The sequence below is a fragment of the Pseudophryne corroboree genome, chromosome 5, assembly GCF_028390025.1.
Source record: "Pseudophryne corroboree isolate aPseCor3 chromosome 5, aPseCor3.hap2, whole genome shotgun sequence".
NCBI classification, from domain to species: domain Eukaryota; kingdom Metazoa; phylum Chordata; class Amphibia; order Anura; family Myobatrachidae; genus Pseudophryne; species Pseudophryne corroboree.
The window spans coordinates 432331872-432357121 of record NC_086448.1 but is presented as its reverse complement, the minus strand read 5'-3'; positions in this window follow the sequence as shown (position 1 = coordinate 432357121).

Below are 25250 nucleotides of genomic sequence, written 5' to 3'. Positions count from 1 at the left end.
ATCCTCTGAAAAAATATGTTAAAACATTTACAACACTCCTTAGTTCTTCTCCATCCACTATTGTGCCAATAATACATGTCTAGTGAAATCTGCTGTAAATACTTATTTCTGGAAATAAAACTCACCTGAAAAATATGATTTTCCTGATGAAACCATATTGGGTCAAAAGCAAATGGCAATAATTCTCTGACTTCACAGAGGACATCTGTATTCTGAAGTCTTAAATAAATATTACACTTCACATGTGAAAAGCAGAAAAATAGTATGACCAACATTATGTTATAAAAAACACTACTCACATTCATGTCTTATTAACCCATTTCAGACCAGGTGGGTAGTTTCAATATTTTATCATTATATCGAGAAAAAAAAATTCCACCAGATTTTTCTTAATTGGGTCAATATTAGCCATCCTGCAAAAAAATCTCGAAAAATGGGAAGAAAACTACCCACCTGGGTCAAAATGGGTTAAAAGTTAATACCTTGAAAATTTGTATTTTGATGTGATCAGTTATATAAGAAGACAGATGACTTTCAAATAAGATGACAACTAATTACACAACATAAATATTTACTTTTCAGTTAAAGCTACTGGTGAGAACATTTGTCAATTGTAAAATTGATATGTAAATGTGCATTGCACTTCCTGGATTCCTACAGTTAATCCATATGCAAATTTTGTCTATAATTCAGTTCCTCAGCATTGCAAATTTACTGCAGAGTCTGCAGCTGTGCATCTTTTTATTTATATTTTAATTTAGCAATCATGAAAAAAATATTGTGGTACAAAGATGGTTTCTGTGATCATCGCATTAACTTCTCAAAGCCCATGACCAGTGTTAACAGCCAAAATTACTGCTTGACAGGCTTTCAGGGAATTTAAAGAATACTCTTACCACCTGTTCTACACTAAAATGAAACTACGCAAACACCTATCTCCTTGTCACCATTTAAATATCTGTACAGAGTGCAGTGTGTTTGATATCTATGGTTCTTACAGTAAAATCGAAAATCAATGCATGTAAAATATTTAATATTTACTTTAATAAACATTTGCATTACAAGATGAATGTGGCACATAACAGTTTTATTCATTTTAAGACTTTAAATATTAGTAACATTGGGACAGATGCAGACTGAGTACTACAGCAGGTGGCCATAGTGTCGATTTGCTCTGCTCATGCACAAAATTGCACCATTAATTCAAACTTGTGCTGAGGGCTTCTTATAGAGGGCTAGGAGAAATGCTTTGTCAGCATTGAAAAAGAAATTAATAATGGGAGCCCAGTATATGAATGAGATCAATGGCTCATCTAGTGTTGTTTAATGCCTGATGTCCCAGAATAAAGCCTAATTGGGCATGGTGGATCAAGAAGTTGAGAAGATAATTCAATATATTGACAAATATATTAGATATATTTTAATGTCAGCGTTGACAAGGAAGAAAGTACTATACATGAGGAATTAAGGCAGGTCTTTCCCCTCTTTGAATCAACATTATGCAACCATGAAGAATTTTTTGTACAGGGAATGCAGATTTGGAAACAGCAAGTCTGAGAACTTTTTATAATTTGTGGTCTTAAATTGTTTGTGCCAAAATATTTGACATTCGTCTGATCCTTTATAGGTTTACACTGCTTCCGCAGTGGAGATCTCTCAACCAAAGAACTCTGCACTCTGAACTCTAGAAAATATAGCAAACTTTGCTTCAACAAGAAAGCTTCTGGTTAGTTCAGGAGAGAGTTGGCTAAAAGCAGGGGGCAGTGAGAGCAGATATATTGTGTATGTTATTATAAAAATCTTTACATTTAGATCAAATTCACGAAGGGTCATGGATTAAATGATTATGAAGGTTTCTAATGGTGATTATGTTCCTATGGGTTCTAATAAAATGACCCTGCAGAACTGCTTTTTTCACCATGGAGAAGGTGGATGAGAATGCACCAAGGAATTCATTGAGTTCAAAATAGTGCATACATATGGTCTCAAGGATACTGTGTCAGCATTATGTAGGAGGGAGTTGTTAGTCACTATGTCATAATGTGGGGGTGAACAGGTAGATTGGATAGGTAAAGAGAGATAAAGTAGCATGGTCTGACCAAATAAGTGGATGCATCTAATAAGCACCTAAGCTAGGGACCACATCATGGCTGAACAGAATAATGTCTATATTGGAGTGAATTTTGTGAACAGGGAAGATAATGCAAGTGGTTCTTTAAAAGAGTAATTTGGAAACTTGGATCTAACATATGAGTCAGCCATGGAAAAAATTTTCTCCAGGATGTTGTTCATAACAACATTAATGTCCCCACAAGAATAATTTTCTAAAGTGGGAGACTTATTTATTATTTATTTATTACCAGTTATTTATACAGCGCACACATATTCCGCAGCGCTTTACAGAGAATATTTGCCCATTCACATCAGTCCCTGCTACAGTGGAGTTTATAATCTATATTCCCTACCACATGTGCACACAGACACATTCACGCTAGGATTAATTTTTGCTGGGAGCCAATTAACCTAACACCATATGTTTTGATTGTGGGAGGATACCGGAGTACCCGGAGGAGACCCACACAAGTATGGGGAGAATATACAAACTCTGCACAGTTAGAGCCATGGTGGGAATCGAACCCATGACCTCAGTGCTGTGAGGCAGTAATGCTAGCCATTACACCATCCATACTGCCCAGATGAGCACATCTAGTTTGTAAAAGAAAACAAAATCTAGTTTGGAGAATACACATTAAGTGTGGTACAAAGTATATTATCTAGTCTTGTCCATGAGAATACATTAACATGCTTCACTATCCATAAGGAAATCCAGAAGTTCAAATGTTAGATGGCATGCCAATAATATTGTTACTCCTTTATTTTTGTGTGTGGGTTCACATGCATAATAGGTACTGGGGATACCTTTGAATATAGTTCATAGTGCAGGCCATGGAAGGAAGTGGGCCTCCTCAAGGAAGTGGGCATCCTGAAGAAAGACTAACTCTCCTTGTGGAGGCTGAGGGTAACAAAGAGTTTACCTATTTTTTTTTGAGGGCTGTTAAGCTATTTTACATTAAAGGAAAGAACTGTATGCACCATATGCAGCATGTACATGAAGGCTCAGGACAAACATAAATTCAATGATAACACAAGGACCCATGGAGATGCGGTAGAAGACTTTGAGCTTTAATTGGGTACTCTACCAAGGGTAGAAAGCATGGAAGGATAGCAGGGTAGATAAGGATGGCCTCCTGGCTGGGTTGGCTGTGGTCTTTGATGTTGGTAGTGGGGAGGAAAAATATATGCTAAGGAATAACATAGGTCAGTTAATGGTGGGATGCCCAATTAGTAAGCATGCATAACTCTCATCTCAAGCTTGTGAATTAAACTGTACAAACTAAATAGCAAGATCTGACAAAAAGAATAAAGGAAACCAACTGTAGTTGGGAATATCCAGGGGCTTTGCCATTCATGTGTAGACAACATATCATTATATAATTATTTAAGATCATATTGAAAATGCCGCTTTCCCAATTGTCCTCCTGACTATATCAATCATACAATATGGATGTAAATAGTCCACTTAAGAGTCTCATAATGGCAGAGTGTAAAATTACAGTTGTGGATGTCAGATTACAGTAGTTTAAATGTAATAAAATATGGAACAGAAAGTCCAAATTACAGGATGTTTGGTGAAATGAAGATAACCTCTGGTAATTAGCAATATCCTAATTGTAGCTGCTACACATACATGGAAAGAATTGGTATTTAGTACTAAGTTGCTTGACATAAGAAAAAGGGTTTGGTTTATAATACCGGCAGACGGGTTGCCAGCTGTCCATATTCCAACAGCGTCATCCCACCCACCAGAATACCAGCAACAGGGCGAGTCCTCTTGTGGGATCTATGTGCTCACCATGCTGTGGGAACGGTGGCTCACTGCACTCACCACAGGATCTATTCCCACTCTATGGGTGTCGTGGGCACCCAGGAGTGGGAATAGCTCTGGTGTGCTGGGATTCCGGCTGCGACATTGTCGGCTGTTGGGATTTCAGTTTTGGTATCCTGACAGCCGGGATCCTGACCACCAGCAAAATGGCTACATCCCAAGAAAAATGTCCCAAAATTTCAATGATTTACTGTGTTATTTGTATCTCTGTGGTGCTGAATAAGTAGTCTGCAATTGCTGCAATCGTTGAAGTATTTCAGCAATAAAAGCAGGAACCACTTGACGCTGATGCATTTCATGAAATAGACTTTCTCAGAGTATGATAACTACTAATGCAATCATACTGTAGTTTATATACGGGATTTCTCTTCTTATCACACACTTTTTATTGATCAACAAAAGTCTGTGATGATTCCTGAAATGTAAAACCTCAGTGGGATACTAGTAACAGTAGTTACAAATATAATGTTACTGTACTGTACATCCATATGCCTCTGACTGGTTAAAAATTAAGATACGTAATTAATAATCATTAACTATATGAAATAATAAACAGAATAATAATAATATTAATAATAAACATCATTGTAATAAAATATAATCATAAACAATTATTACACATTTAAAATGTAAAACAAACCTTTTAAGTGAGATAATGCTTACAGTATACAAAGTACAAACCATCAGCTCAAGTGCTTTAAATTGATAATTTAAGTTTATTTAAAAGGAATATTCTAACCATTAGCAATCACAGATTTTGAAGAAAGCAATTACAAAAATAAGAACATAACCAACACCACAAAAACATAACAACACCACACAATCATTTAAATGTTATAGAGACATTTAGACAATTTAAAATGGTTACAGTAATCCTCCAGATCCAAAAAATATTTAATAAAGAGTTCCTATTCTAATTGAAAAAGAAAAGAGAAAATGAACATGGTAACTCTAGCACTTAAATATGGATGACAGACAAAAACAACTGCTAAACAAACATATAATTGTACAATAATAGAATAAATGCTATTATATTTCATTTGGTTGTTGACACCATCTGGAAGACGTGATTGAAGTTTCAGCATACATAATCTTTCTTAAGCACAAAGTTTATTAAAACAGTCTCCATGTTTAAGTATTTTGTAAGTGATTTCAACACAGTTGTGATAAGGCCAATAGGATTTCTTCCATGCACCACCACAAAATATTTGGAAGCATTATGAGTTCCACAGAGTTTTAAGATAATCAATCTGTGTTCTGAAAATCTAGTTTTAATATTTCTAGTCATTCTACCCTTTTGCAAGAATATTACAGCATGTAGATAGCATATAAAGATTTGCAATTAACAAAATCCTCACTAAATATATTCCCATTCACAGAAGTCATTATTTTATTGGATTTTGTTTTGTTTTTGGCCACATGCTAAACAGGTAGACTTATTGCACATAAAACACCCTGGGTTTCTGAAGGTAAACAGATGCTGAAGCTATTAGATTTAGAGATAAGTTTCAAGAGACAAGGAGCCAAATAACTTTTAAGATCCCAATTATTATTAGTTTTTAAACTGCTGTGGCTTTTTCCGGTATCACCATTTTCATGAAACTATCAGTTTTCAATTATCATGCTTTGCAAACACAATCCTTTTAATTATCTCTGACTTTTACAATTGACTCAAAAAGGTTATTTTAAACCAATCGTGATCTTCACATTGCTGTATATGTTTAGGCTTCAAAAGTTGAGATCTCTCCTAATATCTTGAATGATCTAAGACCTTGTCAGTGCTGGAGCAGGCTCTGTTCTACCCTGTGCTGACCCCATGCCTGAACACGTCAAGTCTTGATGTCACACTAAGGAGGTGGGTCCGGCAGCACCAGGAAGTAGAACATTGCTCCGGGCAGTAGAGTAGAGTGTGTGCCTGAAGCATCCAAAGAAAACTCTGGTCAGCTCTTAGCAATGTTACTGAGTGCAAAGTGCAGTTCCATGTGCCATGATTACCAAATGCAGGACCCATTGGCCTTGCTCCATGGGTGATTTAACCACTCACACACCCCTTTTATAGCACTATCGTAAAGATGTTCAGGAAATCTAATATCTCTGAGACCTGACTTTCAAATTCACTATTCAAAATGCAATTTCTCCTTTCCCTGCTTAGTCAAAATTTACAGATATTGTCAATGTATGGTTTATAGTGATTGTTTTCTGTAAAGAGATTTTTTTGTGTCAACCAGTTTACAAAAATTAGAACACAATATTATATTATATTATATTATATTATATTGTCAAGTATGGGTGTCACACTTGTGAACTGTATAGATATCAGTAATAGCTCTCATTTATAAATTATATCTTATGGTGTGCTTGGGTTAATACAGGAAAGCCCACTATCCAGCATACTGTTTAAAATAATGTATTTAAGAGGTTAGTTTTCTCTTTATCACCAACATTCTCTGACTAATTGTAGTTCCCCAATAGTAACAGTTTATTTATTTATTTGCCTTTTAAGCATTTGAAATTCTTTTAGAGATTTTAGAGATTAGGCATACTTGTATTATAATTTTTATTTTACAGATTATGATACTTCATTTGTATTTATTATATGTGTCTGTAGTCCTCCCCTCTAGTTCTATCACTTTGCAAGGGAATGTGTCATGTATAAATATCAGCTTGATAGGCAAAATATATAAATAACAAATAATGTATCTTTCTAAGGAATACATAATTTATAATGGTGTTTCCTATGGGTGTAGTATGGTTTGCCGGCGGTCGGGGTCCTGGCGACCAGCATACCGGTGCCGGAATCCCAACCATTGGCATACCTACATCTGGGCAAGCGCAAATGAGCCCCTTGCAGGCCACGCTATCTATTCTACCTCCAGGGGGGTTGTGGACCCCAAGAGGGAGAAAAGATGTCGGTATGCTGGCAGTCAGGATTCCGGCGCCGGTATGGTGGTCGCCCGGAGTCTGGCCGCCGGCAACCTGAAGATCACCCGTTTCCTATACATATGTGCACAATTTCAAACTCTTTGTATTGGTCATAATGTCCATAACTATTATGTACAAAGAAGAGGGAGAAAAGATGTCGGTATGCTGGCAGTCAGGATTCCGGCGCCGGTATGGTGGTCGCCGGGAGTCTGGCCGCCGGCAACCTGAAGACCACCCATTTCCCATACATATGTGCACAATTTCAAACTCTTTGTATTGGTCATAATGTCCATAACTATTATGTACAAAAAAAGCTATCCTGATTGTAGAATTGCACAGTGGTCTTTTAACAAAATATACTTGGTAAGTTGTAAAATTGATTAGTATGTCATAATGTTCTTTCAGTGAGCTCACAGTTAAGGAGGGGTGCAGGGAGGGCAAGAGTAAAAAGCTTTAAATTGCTAACATCATGTTACAAGACTGTCAGTGGGAGGCGAGAGGTAGTTTACTATTGAGAAACTGTCCATTGTCTAACGTTCTCTCATGCAACATATCATTTAAAAACATGTAGGTTTTCTTTCTGTTTTTATTCTTGTTTATTTTAAGACACTGACAGTTGTTTTTGTCTACGTAATTGTCTTGTGTTTGTTTTACCCACACATTATGAATGCTCAAATGAGACTTGTTGTGATGTTCACATTTGCCTAGATAATTTGAAATTTCATATTTACCACATTTTTTACATCTACAATTGCAACTATATATTTTGTGGAAATATAGGGTTAAAGATTTTCAACTTTTGTTTGATAAAAATTCAATTAACATTTTACATTTTCATATATCTTTGAATTAAGGGTTTCCCTGGATATTCATTTCTAACATATTTATTTGGTAGCCCAGGCTTTCATTCTGATGTTAATCTACAAGACAACTTTCATGCACAGTAGAAATAAAATATGCAGAGTGCATTAAAAGCAAGACATTTAACTTTCTTAATTATGTACAAAATAAGATCTTGTAACTATGATTAAAACCCTGCAGCTATAGCTGACTGTATGGATGAAAGTCATTTATCATTTCCAAATCATGTTCAGCAAAATAGCAGTTTGTGATATTTATCAACTTAACAAGTAAAGTTTGAATTAGGCATTTTAATAGTACCATATTATCACCTAATGGCATAATATCAATATTTGCTTTTGCTAGAAAAAAAATTGACATTAATTCTAGTTGACAGTATTTTGTGATAGATACCTTAGAAACTTGTACAAATGGCAAACACTATAATTACCCCACAATGGGACAGATTCATCAATATGCCTCTAAAGTGCTCAGATAATTTGCAGCAAATTGCAGAATTTATTATTTAATACAATTGTTATGTTTGGATAAGCATGGTCACACCTATTATTTAATGCTATTTAGAAAGATGATAGATAGATAGATAGATAGATAGATAGATAGATAGATAGATAGATAGATAGATAGATAGATGCAAAGAGATAGATAGATAGATAGATAGATAGATAGATAGATAGATAGATAGATAGATAGATTGATAGATAGATAGATAGATAGATAGATAGATAGATAGATAGATAGATAGATAGATGGATGGATGGATGGATGGATGGATGGATAGATAGATAGATATATAGATAGATAGATAGATAGATAGATAGATAGATAGATAGATAGATAGATGGATAGATAGATACATAACTTATTAATTTTCATTAGGTTCCTTTCCAATGTTTTGGGTGTTTGTTTGGTTTGTACCCTAAGTCTGCCTTAAGAAGATTTTAGCTTTGTAAATTATTGTTCCCATAACTTTTTTTTTAATGAATTCTGTATTCAAACCACGTCTGGTACAAAACATTAAATAATAGATTTTGATTAGAATATAAATATATTTATACTTATGGACCACATCACACCCCATCTGCCATAAATATAACATGCCCAATATACTAAATAGAGGGTCATCTTACAGTTCAAAGCTTTAGGGTCAGAATTTGTACACTGCTATGGATCAAGCAATGTCAGCCACTTCAAGCAGTATGAGCTGTACTTTGGTGTGAAAAGCCCTTAAAGTATTGCAGCTGCTCAATATCAGCTGATACCAAGATCCATAACAGATCATCCTGAGCCCTGTACATGGTGGCTTCACACCCAGTTTGCCCTTGGGGAGCTTGATCTCTATAGAAGTTCTGCAAGGCATTAGGGTCCATAAAACATTAACCTCACTGGAGGTTTCCATCAGAAAGGGTCAAATCATTGTGCATGACAAAGATGAGTTAAGGTCACAAGGCAATTTCCAGAATGAAGGAGACCAACTATTGAGCATAATAATAGACAGACATTGACAGAGATCCTTTAGTGTAGCAACGTGGAATCCTACAAAAGCCTGCAAAACAATACATAAAATTCCATAACATTGAGATTATCAACACCTTCAGCACTATCAGAGTTGAGAAGGTAAGCATGAGAAAAGTTCATTTCAGCATATGCACATCACATCCAGGTGGTATTACTGGAGCTTGGGAATGAAGCACTGGATCACTGCTGCTGCAGAGTGCAGATGCTTGCACAGAATGGTGCTCAGAGTTTGAAAGTCTATCTCAAATAAAATAGGCCATCTATAAGTATATATTTGTCATTTTTTTAACAGGCAAAGACCGATGCCAAATGTTCCTTCTCAATTTGGGTACACCATGACACAGTTTTAGTGAGGGCCTTGGAAGCAAAAGCAATATGTTTATTGTGCTGCATGCAGACAGCACCAAGACCATGCTGCAAAGAATGTGCAGATATGAGAACTGGGAACATCAATATGAATGGAATGTGCAGTATGAGAACATCAGAGTGCTGCAGAACATGGCTACTGGTCAGCATGAACTTTAGATGGAAAACAGCTGTTGTGTCACAATCCATCCAACACTACTCATTGTCTTTATGCAGGAACTTGCAAAGCAGAACACTTCACTGCCAAGTGCATACTTCATAGGGCAGTCTGAGGGAAGGAAATGTACTCACAGCTGTCAGGGATGTTGTGAGCATGTTTGAGACCTTATCAAAGGTGATCTGTCAGTTTACCCATTTGACATCTATAGTTTCAAGTATTTTCTCATTGGTCACATCAGTAATTACTTGCTCCATAGTTTTGATATTGTGATATGTTCTCATGAAGGTCTTGATCAGGTGCACCGGGACCATAGCCAATACCCATTGATGGCTTCTACTACTGGTACAAAGACCCTTAGTATCTTCATGCAGTTGAGTTCCACTATTATCTTGTCCTTCATGGCTAGAGGTAAACTTCTGGGAGCACACATGGTGGATAGAACAGATACATATAAATAAATGTGATAGTGTGATAGGTTACTAGTCATTTCCCAATATTATTACAGTCACATAATTAGCAACGTCTCTCAATTCTGGAATGTCTAGTTGAACAACATGCACTTCCCAGCTTTATACTGTTTGGGGATGCCAGAAGTCGTTTGACATCACTGTTCACTATGTGAAACTGCAATAGGAAGTTTGTGGAGTTGAGTATTGCCCACGGTCTTATACCTGACCACCATAAGCAAATTCGCTGTGTGAGATTGTGTGGTCAATGGGTGTGTTGGAGTTGGTGTGGTAGAGGAGTTCTTGTGTCTTGATGTCACACTTGGCGTCATTGGTCTGTCTGTTATGGTGGTAAATATTTATCATTTTTTATTCCTAAGAAGTAACATGAGGCTGCCTATTCTTAGGCTTGGATCTGCACCAATGTGCCAAAAGATTTATCCTGTCACAAGCAGCCTTTATTAAATGCAGGACATTTGTGATGCTAATAGGAATGGTGACCACCACAATTCACACAGCACACCAATTGCTGGGTTTGATACTAGAGGTCACATACAGCATGCTCTCTTTTAAACTCCTGGGCCTTTTTCTTAAACTTGAACTATGCAGACATGTATGGCAGTCTCTACTCTCAACCCCTCTTCATGTAGTAAGTGTATACCTGTTGCACAAACAATCCTTGGTAAGCTCATTTGTAACTTAACCATAATCACATTTCTTGGCTAAGAACTTCAGTCTGGCAGCATATGACTGAACACTTTGAGAGGGCCTTTGTACAACAGTATGAAAATATGCCTGCCCATGATGATCTTTTTACAGGTAAGTATCTATCATCACATTTCTTGATTCTTATTTCAGGATCCTCTGAATACTCTCTTTGTCTACCTTGTTAACTGCCTCTGCACCAGCAAATCCTAAAAAGAGTGTAAGCCATAGCATTGCAGACACATGTCTTTACTAGCAGGAGACTTAACCAACATGACTGTGAGGATACCTGTGATGCTACTTCCATTAACCACATACAGCATCATTTGATGTTCAAATGTAGCTGTGTATGCCTGAAATAGAGTAGTGACTGCACATATCTCCAATGTATAAATGATCCCTGTTCTGTTATAGTTATATAAGTTATAGAGCAATTTATTATCTGTTCAAAAGAAGAACAATTATTCCAGTTTTCCCATAAAATGTCTTGGGAAGAATAAAATTTAGATATGGCACTCAGACATAATCACATATGTAAGTATGTGCCCAGAATGTAAATGAATTGCTGCAATCCATGTACACTATATATATGCATTTTATAGATATTTGCTTATAGATTTGCCTTATTATTCTATATTCAAAAGCTATTTCTTGCAATTGTATTGGTGGTTTGAACATGAATGTATGTGCTCATTGATCCACGGTGCATTCCTGCTTCATATTGCTTCAATATCTCAGATCCTCTACCACCTCCACATAACTGCCATATGCATGTAACAGCTGCTTATTAGAATATTTAAACAATAAAAACTGATTGCATTTTCTGGCAGCACAACTCCATGTGCCCCTAATGTTTTCAAGAACTATCTGAATAGTTAGCTGACGGCAAAACAAGTGCTCTATCTGCGATCCTACAGACAACAAAGCAAAACAGCAGGATTACAGTCAGGTGATGTCACCCAGGTAAAACTGTACTGACAAGCTTTTAATTAAAGTTTTCCCACACATCTTTCTGCTGTTCCCCAGGAGCTATTATTCATTATGCGTCGACTGTCAGCCAATTGAAAGTCAGGAGGGAAGGGTTTTATTTTGAAAGCTCTTGCTGACAGCGAAAGAACACTTTGTTATACAATCTGCTTATTCTTTTTACATCGACATACACATGGACACACACATACAGCTACTCTGTTGCAATGGAAGGGGAGGGAGCACACAGGATTGCATTTCAGCATTTTAGTGAGAGAAAAGTTGGTTTGTTATAAAAGACATTATAATTTTAAAGTTTGTCAGGGATCTCACAGAGAAGAGACATCCTTCTAAAAGTAGTATGTGATTACTAATAATAGCATTACGTCAATCTGTGTTTCATTTATGGGATATTGTTGATGGTAGCTTTTTTTTTATAAATGAAACTAGCATAAAACTAACATTTACAATTTTTATGGACTAGTAAATGCTTAGTACAATGCATTAGTAGTACAGGCGAGTATCCCATATCCAAATATTCCAAATTACGGAATATTCCGAAATACGGAATTTTTTGAGTAAGAGTGAGATCGCGAAACCTTTGTTTTCTGATGGCTCAATGTACACAAACTTTGTTTAATACACAGTAATTAAAAATATTGCATTAAATGACCTTTAGGCTGTGTGTATAAGGGCCCTCATTCCGAGTTGTTCGCTCGCAAGGCGATTTTAGCAGAGTTACACACGCTAAGCCGCCGCCTACTGGGAGTGAATCTTAGCTTCTTAAAATTGCGAACGATGTATTCGCAATATTGCGATTACAAACTTCTTAGCAGTTTCAGAGTAGCTTCACACTTACTCGGCATCTGCGATCAGTTCACTGCTTGTCGTTCCTGGTTTGACGTCATAAACACACCCAGCGTTCGCCCAGGCACTCCTCCGTTTCTCCAGCCACTCCCGCGTTTTTTCCGGAAACGGTAGCGTTTTTATCCACACGCCCATAAAACACCGTGTTTCCGCCCAGTAACACCCATTTCCTGTCAATAACACTACGATCGCCGGAGCAAAGAAAAAGCCGTGAGTAAAAAATCTATCTTCATAGCAAAATTACTTGGCGCAGTCGCAGTGCGAACATTGCGCATGCGCACTAAGCAGAAAAACGCTGCGATGCGAAGGAAATTACCGAGCGAACGACTCGGAATGACCCCCAAGGTGTATATGAAACATAAATGATTTGTGTGAATGTACACAAACTTTGTTTAATACAAAGTTATTAAAAATATTGCATTAAATGACCTTCAGGCTGTGTGTATAAGGTGTATATGAAACATAAATAAATTGTGTGAGTGTACACACACTTTGTTTAATGCGCAAAGTTATTAAAGATATTGGCCAAAATTACCTTTAGGCTGTGTATATGAAACATCAAGAAAAAACAAGGTTTGTTGGCGCTGGGCAGATCTGTGATGGTATACACCTTAGGATTAGCAGCCACCTGGAGAGGGGGTAGCCAGCCTCCTCAAACAGAGAGACAAATGTGAAAAATACCAGGTAGGCGCTCTATCCAAATGATGCAACCAAGAAATAATGAAAAACACTGTTTATTACACAAAAAAAATAAAAACAATATAAACAGTCATATAGACCAAAACATAAACTAATAGATGTTAACCTAAAGTATAAGATATCTCTGGTATATATAATATACACAATAAAATGAACAAAGGTATCACTGATAAAATCAGTTAAAAAGGAAAACGCTGATCTTTCTACATAGGAGACTCTCAAAAGATTTTGTCAGTCCCTAGTACTAAATTAGCAGCCCACAGTGTGAGTAAGGATCAATCCTCCAGCTGATATGGTTCATACAAGTATGTGTCCTGAACCAGAATGAACTTTATATGGTAATTGTCCATCCGCTTAGTTCCGTTGTAACAACAAAGTGAGTTTACATATGTATTAATTTGATGGTAGTTAGTACTCACTGCACCAGTATTGGTAGTCACAAAGTTGATAATGCAGACCCGCTCCGTATCCCCCTTTGCACGGGTGAAGAGGCTGTGAGCGGCGCGGTCTGCTATGAGCTGTTCCCCGTCGTGCGGTGCAATGTGGATGCGCAAAGCTGCTGTCTCGTACTCCCAGCACGGGTAAGGTTTGTAACAGCAGCACAGTGTCTGGACTTAGCCGGAATGGGGAGGAACAGATAGTGCTAATTTAGTACTAGGGACTGACAAAATCTTTTGAGAGTCTCCTATGTAGAAAGATCAGCATTTTCCATTTTAACTGATTTTATCAGTGATACTTTTGTTCATTTTATTGTGTATATTATATATTCCAGAGATATCTTATACCTTAGGTTAACATCCATTAGTATATGTTTTGGTCTATATAACTGTTTATATTGTTTCTATTTTTATGTGTGTAATAAACAGTGTTTTTAATTATTTCTTGGTTGCATCATTTGGATAGAGTGCTTACCTGGTATTTTTCACATTTGTATATGAAACATAAATGTATTCCGTGCTTAGACTTGTGTCCCATCACCATGATATCTCATAATGGTATGCAGTTATTCCAAAATATGGAAAAATCCAATATACAAAATACTTCTGGTCCCAAGCATTTTGGATATGGAATACTCAACCTGTACTGTACATTGTGGTTCCAACATAGTTATTGCACTCAGAGATCAGCTGGTTCTGCACTCTTTGCTGTCCTGTACAGATTTTTTTAGACTTCTGTGTTCACCTCTTACAGTGCCATTGACATAGGATTTTTGCCAATGCCTGTCACATTCTGATGCCTTTGCATAAATCCTACGGTATGCTGCATAGGTTTTACGGGCTAATAAAAAGTTGGTTTAATTATGCAAAAACAAATTAAGGAAATTGTATATATGTGTTCACTAAGACAGGAGATGTAGACAGAGAAGACCAGAAGGCCAAGAACAATCCTCAGAGGGGTATATTTACAAAGAATTGTGTTTGGTCGAGTTTTCACTGAAATTGCTTGATAAAGGCAAACACAAGCACAGAAACAGGATCCAGTAGAGAAATAGATAGCAAAACATACAAATAGAAGTAAAAAGACTATCAAAACAACCCGCAAGTACTTTCCATGGACAGGAATACAACTCATGGATTTACTAAGATTTGTGTTCAAAAACACGATAAAACACAGAGCAGATAGAAGAATCACAAAGATGACCTAATTATTGGTGTGTTTGTGCTGTTTTCCCATTTGTCAGTACTTAATGATGATGCCAATAAAAGGGGTCACAATAGCCTGCAGCTATCTGGCTGATCCAAATATGGCAGAATTTACTTCTGTTGCTGTGAGCAACAGTTACAGTAAATGGGATATCCTGGACTGATTGAAAGGACCCAGGATTGAAAGGACACACCTGATTGAAAGGACCCAGGATCAAGAAATAGAGCAGGCTGAGAAGCTTATTCAGGTAATGCACAAGCTTCGCAGGTGTAGGTTTTTTTGTAGCCATTTAAATCTAAAGCAGTGTTTAATGATGAGGTCATACAGATGTTATTTCTCAACCGTAACCACTTAATGCACCTGTCTGAGCTGGTCAGGAGTCACCTTCATGCAGAACGTGCAGTCTCTGGTCTACACAAACTGATTGGTTGGTTTAGCTTTTTTGTTCCTGGCTTGATTCAGTGAGTCACTGCTGAGTCCGTGGGTATCTCTCAGTCCACATTCTCAAGGGATTCTTGTGGCACCATATAAATAAATAAATAATAATAATTTTAAAAATATCTCACCCAGGTCCTGGCAGCCCTCGTGCCTCTGAGAAAGATCTGTATCTGCTTCCCTTGCCAGGAGTCACAGTGGCATGAAGTCAGGGTTACTTTTTATGGTATCTCGGGTATGCCTACTGCACACACATTGAGCTGAGATCACCTTGGCCAATATATATTTAAATAAGCATCTTGCCCAATCTACCAATGTTCATGTGGTGATTGATGCAAAACTGTGAAGCATGCGTTTTGTAGTTGGCTGTCCTGGACCTTTAACCTCAGTCAGTCATCCATCCATAAATAATTTTAGGTGGGACAAATGCCAGGGGATGGCTACTGCTGGGTAAGTAAACATTACATTGGCTCTTAAATGGCAAGCCACATTCATGTATGATTGTTGTAATTCCCATTCACATGCTATTGTTTCTTGGCCTTACACGTGATTCTGGCTATTTCTGTTACTAATGGCTTTTGACTCTGTTGTTGCTCCTGGATTCTCCTGCTTTATAATGCTGTATAATTATAATGATGTGCACAAAGCCACTAGACACGTGACACAGCCACTAGATAAGTGACAAAATTCATTTTTTGCCTATTAAAATCTAGGTTCTGGTGCCTGGACAAATCTGGTGGTATTTTGCTGTACTTGCCATCTAAAGTGTCAGACATTGTCCTCAGCTACTGTGTATTGCATAATCTTGCATTATGGCAACCTGCACCACCAGGTTATGCAATAGACAGTGAGCTGGCAGGGGGATTTTCACCATCAGGCAACTCTCTGAGCACAGAAAATGGGATGCAGGTCAGACAGGCATTAATCAGTGGGTTTTGCTTTACCTAAATGTAATGTATCTTTAACAGCATCATAACTGTGACCTTGATACTACTCTGATGCGTTGGATGCTGACTACTGGCCACTGCCGACACTGACACCAACAAAGACAATTGTGACAAAAATGGGGCTTTCCTTGACATGTTTTAATTGTTTTTATTGTGAAGTAATGTATTTCACTGTGCACAGTTAAGATTTTAATTACTTGCAAGGGCTGTTTTGGGTAAAGTGATACAATACATTACACATGCACACACTTAAATTCTGTAGCAATACTGAAAGCTTATCAGATTTTTTATTTACCTTTATTGAATTGATAGTTATTAAAAAGAAAGCTCTTTGGTTGTACTAAGGTCCTAATTCAGAGATGTACACATAGGCAGTGCAAAAATATGCAAATGCTTCAGTGTCTGGAATTTGCATTGAGACACCATCTGAATTGCCACATGCATATACTGTACATACACAATCATTGGAAGCACATCCATCAAACACCTACCTTCGGTGTAAACACATGGTCGCAACACACCTAAGTTTGAGTCGCACACCCTGGAATCTCTCAAAAACAGCCCCTTACTGTCAATCACAGCAAATAAAGTCCTTATTGCGAACACTGTTGAAAGAACATCATGTCATATGCACAGTTTGACTTAGATGCATGTGCAGTGACAAAAAAAAATTGCTTCACTGCATGCCAAATCAACATTGCGTATATATCTCTGAATCAGGCACATTAGTACGTAAGTTTTTCATCACTTCCTAAAGTAAATTGATCACACAGGGATTTTCCTTATTTGGAGTTTTGGGTCAAATACATGAGTGGCTTGATCAATATGCAGAGACTGTGCAAATATTAGATGCAATGCCACAAATATTTGGGAACCCCTGGTATAAATGTTTAAATACAAAGAAGATGTTCTCTAATCACAAAATCTGTTTCATGTGTCCCCTGCATATATATTATAAAGTTATATTTAAACTACATCTTGAAAATGATTATCTTCAATTATGCCAACATCATGATTGGTATAAGAAATATATCACCTGTTACATTGCTATCATAATGTTCATCTAAATAAAATAGAATATTTTTTTTATTACATTGATAATAAATGTCAAGCTTAGACCATAGGGCTATCTTTTCCTTTTTAGCAAGCAAGTTTAAACACGAGAAAACAATTTCAAAGCTTTGATGACAGACATTTTTTCAACAAGAGGATGTTCTGCTATGACTTGCAGCACAGCATATTTATAAGGTAATCAGCTGATACAGTGACTGTATTATAAATGTGCTTTAGCAGTAATATGTATACACCTGTCCCAAGAACAGCAACACATTTTCTTTGAATATCAGCATTTAATAGACAGGTATAGTTTATATTGTTAGAATGGGAAATATCCTTAGCTGAGCTTGGTAATAAGAATATCTGTCAAGATGTACATTATACGATGGTTGTTCTTTTTTCTTTGTAGAAGATGTGGAATATAGATGTTGTGATGACTGCGCAGAGTACACTGTAGAATTAGCAGCACATACACTTAGCGAAAAAATCACAGAATTTTCAACAGATTACAATGTAGGGTAAAAAAAGTGTATAATTGCGCTTACACTGTACAAGGATGTGACAATCTGGGTATGAAGCTCTCATGGATTTCAAATGAAGAAAAAACAATGAACCAGAGGGGAAACCCTTCAATAATAAAAGAAAAGAACACAATAGTGCAAGTATGCCAATATAAAGTGCAGTTCCCTTTAATGGTCTGTATATCAAACTCACAAACGTAGGTTTTTTGAAAGCATGTCAGAATGTGATGATTCACAGTTGTGGACAATAGATGAAAGTCGTACTTCTTCCTTGTGATAGGATGGGAAATACTAGAAGATAATAAAAAGTGCAATAGTGCAAAAACCTTTTGTGCAAATAAGCAATTTTAATTAGCACCAAAATGCACTCACAAACATAGAAATAAAAAGGGCTTGTAATAAAATGCTGGTAGATGGAGTCTATACTTATCAAGAGATAAGTCTCATGGAGGTCCCACAGAGTTCCGGATGCTCAAGGGGGTTCTCAGAGAAGCTCCAGGTCCAGTATGTCCAGATATAGCCACGGCTGCTTAATGCATTTCGAACCAACGGGTTCTTCCTCAGAAGCGTTTTGGTTTCCCCTCTGGTTCATTGTTTTTTCTTTGTAGAAGATGTCAGGTCAAGAAGAGCTTAGTTCAGTAGCCATATAACTACAGAAAAAAAAACGGAAAAAAACACACACCAAGGCTACAAAAAATTTAAATGTTAAGCCATAATGTATATGATAACCACATTGTATCTTTGTGAAAGATGTCAGACATAATAAAGGAATATTTAGTTAAGAACCTTGAGGCTAATATATCAAGTACTCTATTATGTTCCTCCCAATAATTTCACAGTCATAACCTTTGTTCTTCTATTCCAATACTTTTTTTTTCTATTCAGACACAACCTCAGAAGTGTAGGTTAGTACAATTGCTGAACATTTCTATTTAATATTAAGGTGATTTTTGAAGTTATATGAAAATTATTATGAATTATATTGTTTATTAATATAATAAATAATTCAAATGATGCTATTAGAATTGCTTAACATTTATGTATGTGTATAACTATACCTGTTGAACAACTTAATGTAGTTGATAAAGATATGGCAGAATTATTTGCCCAACTAATATTTATTAATCCGTAGGTTCACATAGCAAGTTAAAGGCAAAAACATTCAGAACTTGTCATATTGGCCAGTGGTGGAATTTTCTTTTGCTGGAAATTGCTCATTGGATTAAGTTAATTGTTAATACGTATGGCTTTAAACAAGTTTTAAAATAAGTAGATTAAATATATAATGAAAACGAAAACATTGAAAAAATGACACTGTGAAAAAATTGTTATAGACTGAAAACATATTTAGAAAGGACTTCCTTTTAGTTAAAGCAGGAATAAAAGTTTGCCAAATTGATTCAAAGTGAACCAATGGATATTTGATTCTTTCATCCCTATCTAACATGAATATAAAATGTGCATTGTTTTCCTAAGAAATAAAGTGGTACAGTATACTATATATACTAAAAGGGAATAAGCCCTGATTTCTTCTCCCCAACTAGTTATAGATATTGTCAGACATAACCTTTTGAAATAACTTCCCTAGGAAATGTGTGTAGCACCCTTATCATGGAAGACTATTTAAAGTAACGGTTTCTTCCTAAAGTTAAAGTATTTAAAATAATATTTTGTCTAATTTGTACTATTATCTATATGTGTTGATTATTATTCTTTTTTTTTGTATGAAAGTGAAACTGGAAGCCCAAGTCCAGAGTTCTGATTCTGCTACATAGAAGGCCCCAAGAAAGGCAGAACATCCTCTTACTGCTGCCAGCTGGCATCATTGGGAAGCGTACCACATTGCTGCCATGGCAAAATGTTAGTGGTATATTATGGAGAGAAGGTTTAATTCTCCTCACAGTCCAGCAGCAATAATTAGGTCCTATGGGATAAATGACCTACACAATACCGCATACTTGACAGCACTAACTAATAGGAGGTGATTGTGTAAAGTGGCCAACCCTAAAATTTGTTTACATCCCATTATAAATTGGTTCCTATAAGCCAGTATTTGTCCTTAACAGGCTGATCTTGTGTAATAGCAATAAATGGAGGGTTTAGAAATAATAAACTATCTTAAATTAGCTATTTATTCTATTATCGTTCTGTATTGTTGATGGACAGTACTGGACGACTGTATTTTTATTTCTAAATTTAACATTATTTTTTTCTTTCTGACAAATTTAAAACAACATAAATGGGGGGATTACATTTTAGGTGAATGGGGTGAATTGCCATTGCCACAGCATTTAAATGCCAGTAATTGCAGCCCAACTGGCACCCTTCACTTGGCCATATGCACCCCTAGTCACTCAAAAGTGCACAATAACCTATGGGCCATAAAGAGTGGTGGGTGTCATTCTAATACAACCTGACAAACCCATTTGGCCACAGTTTAATTCCCCCCAAAATATAATGTTCCATGTCTTCAAAAAATAATATTTATTTATTTATTAACAGTTTCATATATAGCGCAGCATATTCCATTGTGCTTTACAATTAAAACAACAGTAATAGAACAAAACTGGGAAAAACAGACAGACATAGATGTAGGAAGCCACTGCTTGCAAGCTTACAATCTATAGGGAAATAGAATTGATACACAAGGATAGATGCTACCTATTGCATAATGGTACACCAGATTGTTAGGTTCTTAATGGGATGTATGATATGATCACCCCGCAATGTTGGCCAAGTGTCAGGAGGGTGTAAGAGTAAAGAAATACAAGATATGTGATGTTATGTATACTGTACAGAGAGGATGTAATTAGATAGGGAAGCACTGAAGGTTATGTGGGTGGGTCTGGAATTTGATAGGCTTGTCTGAGGAGGTGAGTTTTCAGGGAGCGTTTAAAGGTTTGAAGACTATAGGCAAGCCTTATTGTGTGTGGGAGGGCATTCTACAGAGTGGGTGAAGCCCGGATAAAGTCCTGTAATTTTGAGTGTTGAGAGACGTAGATCTTGTGCTGAGCGGAGAGGTATGGTAGGGAGATATTTTGAGATGAGTGAAGAGATGTTGTGCAGTTTGGTTAATAGCCTTGTATGTCAGTAAAAGTATTTTATATTTAATACGGTAGAATACTGGTAACCAATCTAGGGAATGACAGAGCGGATCTGCAGACGATGAATGTCTAGCAAGGAAGATTAGCCTTGCAGCTGCATTCAAAATGGATTGTAGTGGTGAGAGCCTGTGTTTGGGAAGACCGGTCAGGAGATTATTACAGCAATCAATACAGGAGATAATGAGAGCATGGATTAGCGGTTTTGCTATGTCTTGTGTAAGATATGGTCGTATTTTGGATACGGTTTTTAGATGTATGTAACATGATCTTAAGATAGATTGAATGTGGGGAACAAAGGACAGTTCAGAGTCAAGAATAAAACCTAGGCAGTGAGCTTGTGGGGTAGGGATGAATGCAGAGTTCTCAACTGTGATAGAGATATCAGGTTGGAAACTGCTACTGGCCAGTGGAAATATAATTAATTCTGTTTTGGAAATATTAAGTGTGAGGTGGCGAGATGTCATCCAAGATGAAATGGCAGAAAGGCATTCAGTGACACTGCCCAATACAGATGGTGACAAATCTGGGGAGGATAGGCAGATTTGAGTATCATCTGCATACAGATGATACTGAAATCCGAAAGAGTTGATTAGTTTGCCAAGAGATGTGGTATAGATAGAGAAAAGCAGAGGACCTAAGACTGAGCCTTGCGGTACTCCAACTGAGAAAGGTAGCGAAGAGGAGGTGGAATCAGAGAAACGAACACTGAAGGAGTGATTAGATAGTTAGGATGAGAACCAAGAAATGACTGTGTCCTGAATACCTAGGGATTGTAGTGTTTGTATGAGAAGAAAGTGGTCAACAGTGTCAAAAGCAGCAGAGAAATCAAGGAGAATAAGTAGTGAGTAATGGCCTTTAGATTTAGCAGTGACCAAATCATTCACTACCTTAGTCAGTGCTGTCTCTGTGGAGTGTTGGGCACGAAATCCTGACTGAAGTGGGTCCAGTAAGCTGTGTGAGATAAGAAAGTGTGTGAGGCGAGTGTAGGCAAGTCTCTCAAGTAGCTTGGAGGGGCATGGGAGCTGAGAGATGGGATGGTAGTTTGAGAGTTAGGGTCAGAGTTTTGTTTTTTCAGAATGGGAGTAATTACTGCATAATTGTACAGAGAAGGAAAGATACCAGTAGACAAAGAGAGATTACAGATTTAAGTTAAGGTTGGGATGAGCACAGCAGACAGAGCTTTACTAATTTGTGTGGGTACAGAGTCAAGGGTAGAGTAGGCAGATGTAAAGAGTGCAGATACTTCATCTTCATTTGTAGGATCAAATGAAGAGAAGGTGTTAGAGCAGGGGTGGGCAATTATTTCAGCTGGGGGGGCCACATAACACATTCTAGCGAATATTCGAGGGCCACACACAAAACATCCCCTCCCTCTGTGGGTACAGTTTTTAGCTCCCCCCTCTCCCTGACCACACACAGGTACAACGCATCACAAACATACACATGCACACACACACACAGGTGGGTACAGGGTTTCACACAAAGCGTCAGGGGGTGTACACTGTCAAAAAACGTCAGGAAGGTAGGGGTACAGGGTGCCATATACACAGAGGTAGGGGGTACTGGGTATCAAACACAGGGGGGAGTACAAGGTGTGTAACAGACACACAGGGGTAGGAGGGTACTGGGACACACACCAGGGGTGAGGGGGTAGTGGGGGTCACACACAGAGGTATGAGGTACAGTGATTCACACATGAGGGGGGAGGAGTAGGTGGGTACAGGGCTCCCAGGGTGCTCACCTCTCTCTGCACCAATCCACTGAGCTGCAGGGCATGACATGCGGGACCCAGATACAGGCCAGGGGGATCCAGGCTGGTCACTCAACAAGTGCTGTGCAGCCCATGGAGCCGCGCCACCAGTCATTTTGGGTGTGAGGCCGGAACTGTGACCGGGAGGCCATGGTCTGCTTCCTCCTCCCTGAAGGAGTGAGGGTGCGGGAGATGCTGCCGCTGTTCCTCCATGGAGCTCCACCTGCAGCAGGAGGTGGAGCTGGCTGAGGTGGTTAGCCAGGAAGCAGGAGACAGCCGGCGTCCAGCTGCCCAGATGATCCGCTGGCCCCATCCGCTGCTGCCCCTGCTTTGGCTCCGCCCCCCGCACCGCCCAGCGCCTGATGACATGACCGGGATTTCCTCAGCGGCGTCGCATCTTGGAGATGCTGTAGTGCTATGACAAGCGGCTCTGCCAGTCGGGCCGCTTGTCATTGAGCACTGGTGGGGACAGTGGGCCAGGCAGGATCGGTTCGCGGGCTGCATTCGGCCCGCGGGCCGCATGTTGCCCACCCCTATATTAGAGGGTTCAGGCAGGGAATTGAGCAGGTCACTTGCTGTGGAAGAGCATACCATTTCCTATAATCTAATATTAACATTTGTTGCTTTTTGCACATGGTGCATGCATTCTAAATCAATAACAATATACAGTAATTATTCATAGCAATCTAATTATTAAGAGCAAATAAATAGTTAATAGTACATATCAGAAACAAAACAAAGTAAAATGTGAGCATTACATGTAATACAAAGAAATAAATACAAAATGTCTGGATGGTTACATGTTATAATGAAGTTCAATTTAAAAGTGTCTCTGTTTAAAGCACATTGCTATATCCAACATATCCAATTTAATGTGATCTGTTTTTTTTTTTTTTTTGTAAGGAATCAACATTGGGATAAGTAACTTTAGTTTGGAGAACACTTCACATAGTTTGAAAGTTTTAAATTCCAGTAGTTTGTAGCCCACTTCACTTATGTCTAAGATCTTTACTGAAAATAGTTTGAATCATGGGTCAAAGTGTACTATAGTCTGCAAGTAGATTATGTTGTAGATTAATAGTAAAAAAAATGTGTTTTTCAATGTTTCTGTTACAAAAATATACATTCAATGGCATGTAATTATGCATGTACATAATTAACACAGATACACTCTGCTGATTTGAATGCTTGCATTTAAAAGATAAATATTGTTTTCAAAATATCTTATGAGTGGAATTGTATAACCTAAATGAAACTATAAAGTTTTGTTCCCCAGTGCTTAATGGATTTAGGAGTTGATGTATCAAGCAGTGAAAGGAGTGGATAAGTGGACCAGTGGATAAGCTGCCTATAGTATCCAAACAGCTTCAAGAAAACATGTTTAATGTACATTCTAAAATACGACAGGTAGAAGCTATCTCCATTGGTCTATTTGCACTGCTTTATACAGCAACACTTTAGTATGATTCATTAGGTCTCCTGATGGCTCTTGTTCATGGGGCTGCCATAACGGGAATACAGAAGGTTCTAGAGAGTGTATCTGGATTACTGATGGGGTCCGGACTAGACAGCAGGTCCACTGTTAGCCATTGAGAGGCTGCAACAGGAAAAATATAATATCCATTTCTGCAGTGAGACATGACCATGCCCCCACACACTTGGTCAAATCCCCCAAGTCTAATGACTCATTAGATTTTCCAGTAGCTCTGTTTATTCCAGTGTTCTGTTTTTCCTTTTCATAGTCTCTCTCCCATGCACCTATAAGTAAGACTTTTTCTATTTGTACTGATTACCAAATTCCCTCTAGTTAGCATTTAATATACAGTAATGTATAACATCTTCATTTTTGAAATTCATAGTGCATTACATCACTTACCGTGGGAGATTCAAATGTTTGAAAAGTCATTTGGGAGTCTGTTTTTTCCTATCTAATAGACAGGAAAAAACAGACACCCAACCGACTTTTCAAACATTTGAATCTCCCCCACTGAGTGTTATGCCACTTACACATGACAAACTTGAGGATGTTTCAAAGTATCATTGAAAAGTGTATTACAATGTTTCACATATCCCATAATATGTTTTTTTTAGTGTGAAATGCTTATTTTAATTTGCATGCAGAAAAATATATTGTGTGGCCTAGAACCTAGCACTGTATAGTGTTGTTGCTAATTCATTTGAGCAGAGGTGGCTCACTAACAATTATGCCATAGACAGGGTATCAGTTTTGTGGCAAATTTTGATTGTCACGGGACCCTAAACATTCTAAACAATCAGTGCTTGCATGACGGTACCAGCATGGTCGTATGTATCAGTTGTGTTCATTTTTTTTTTTGC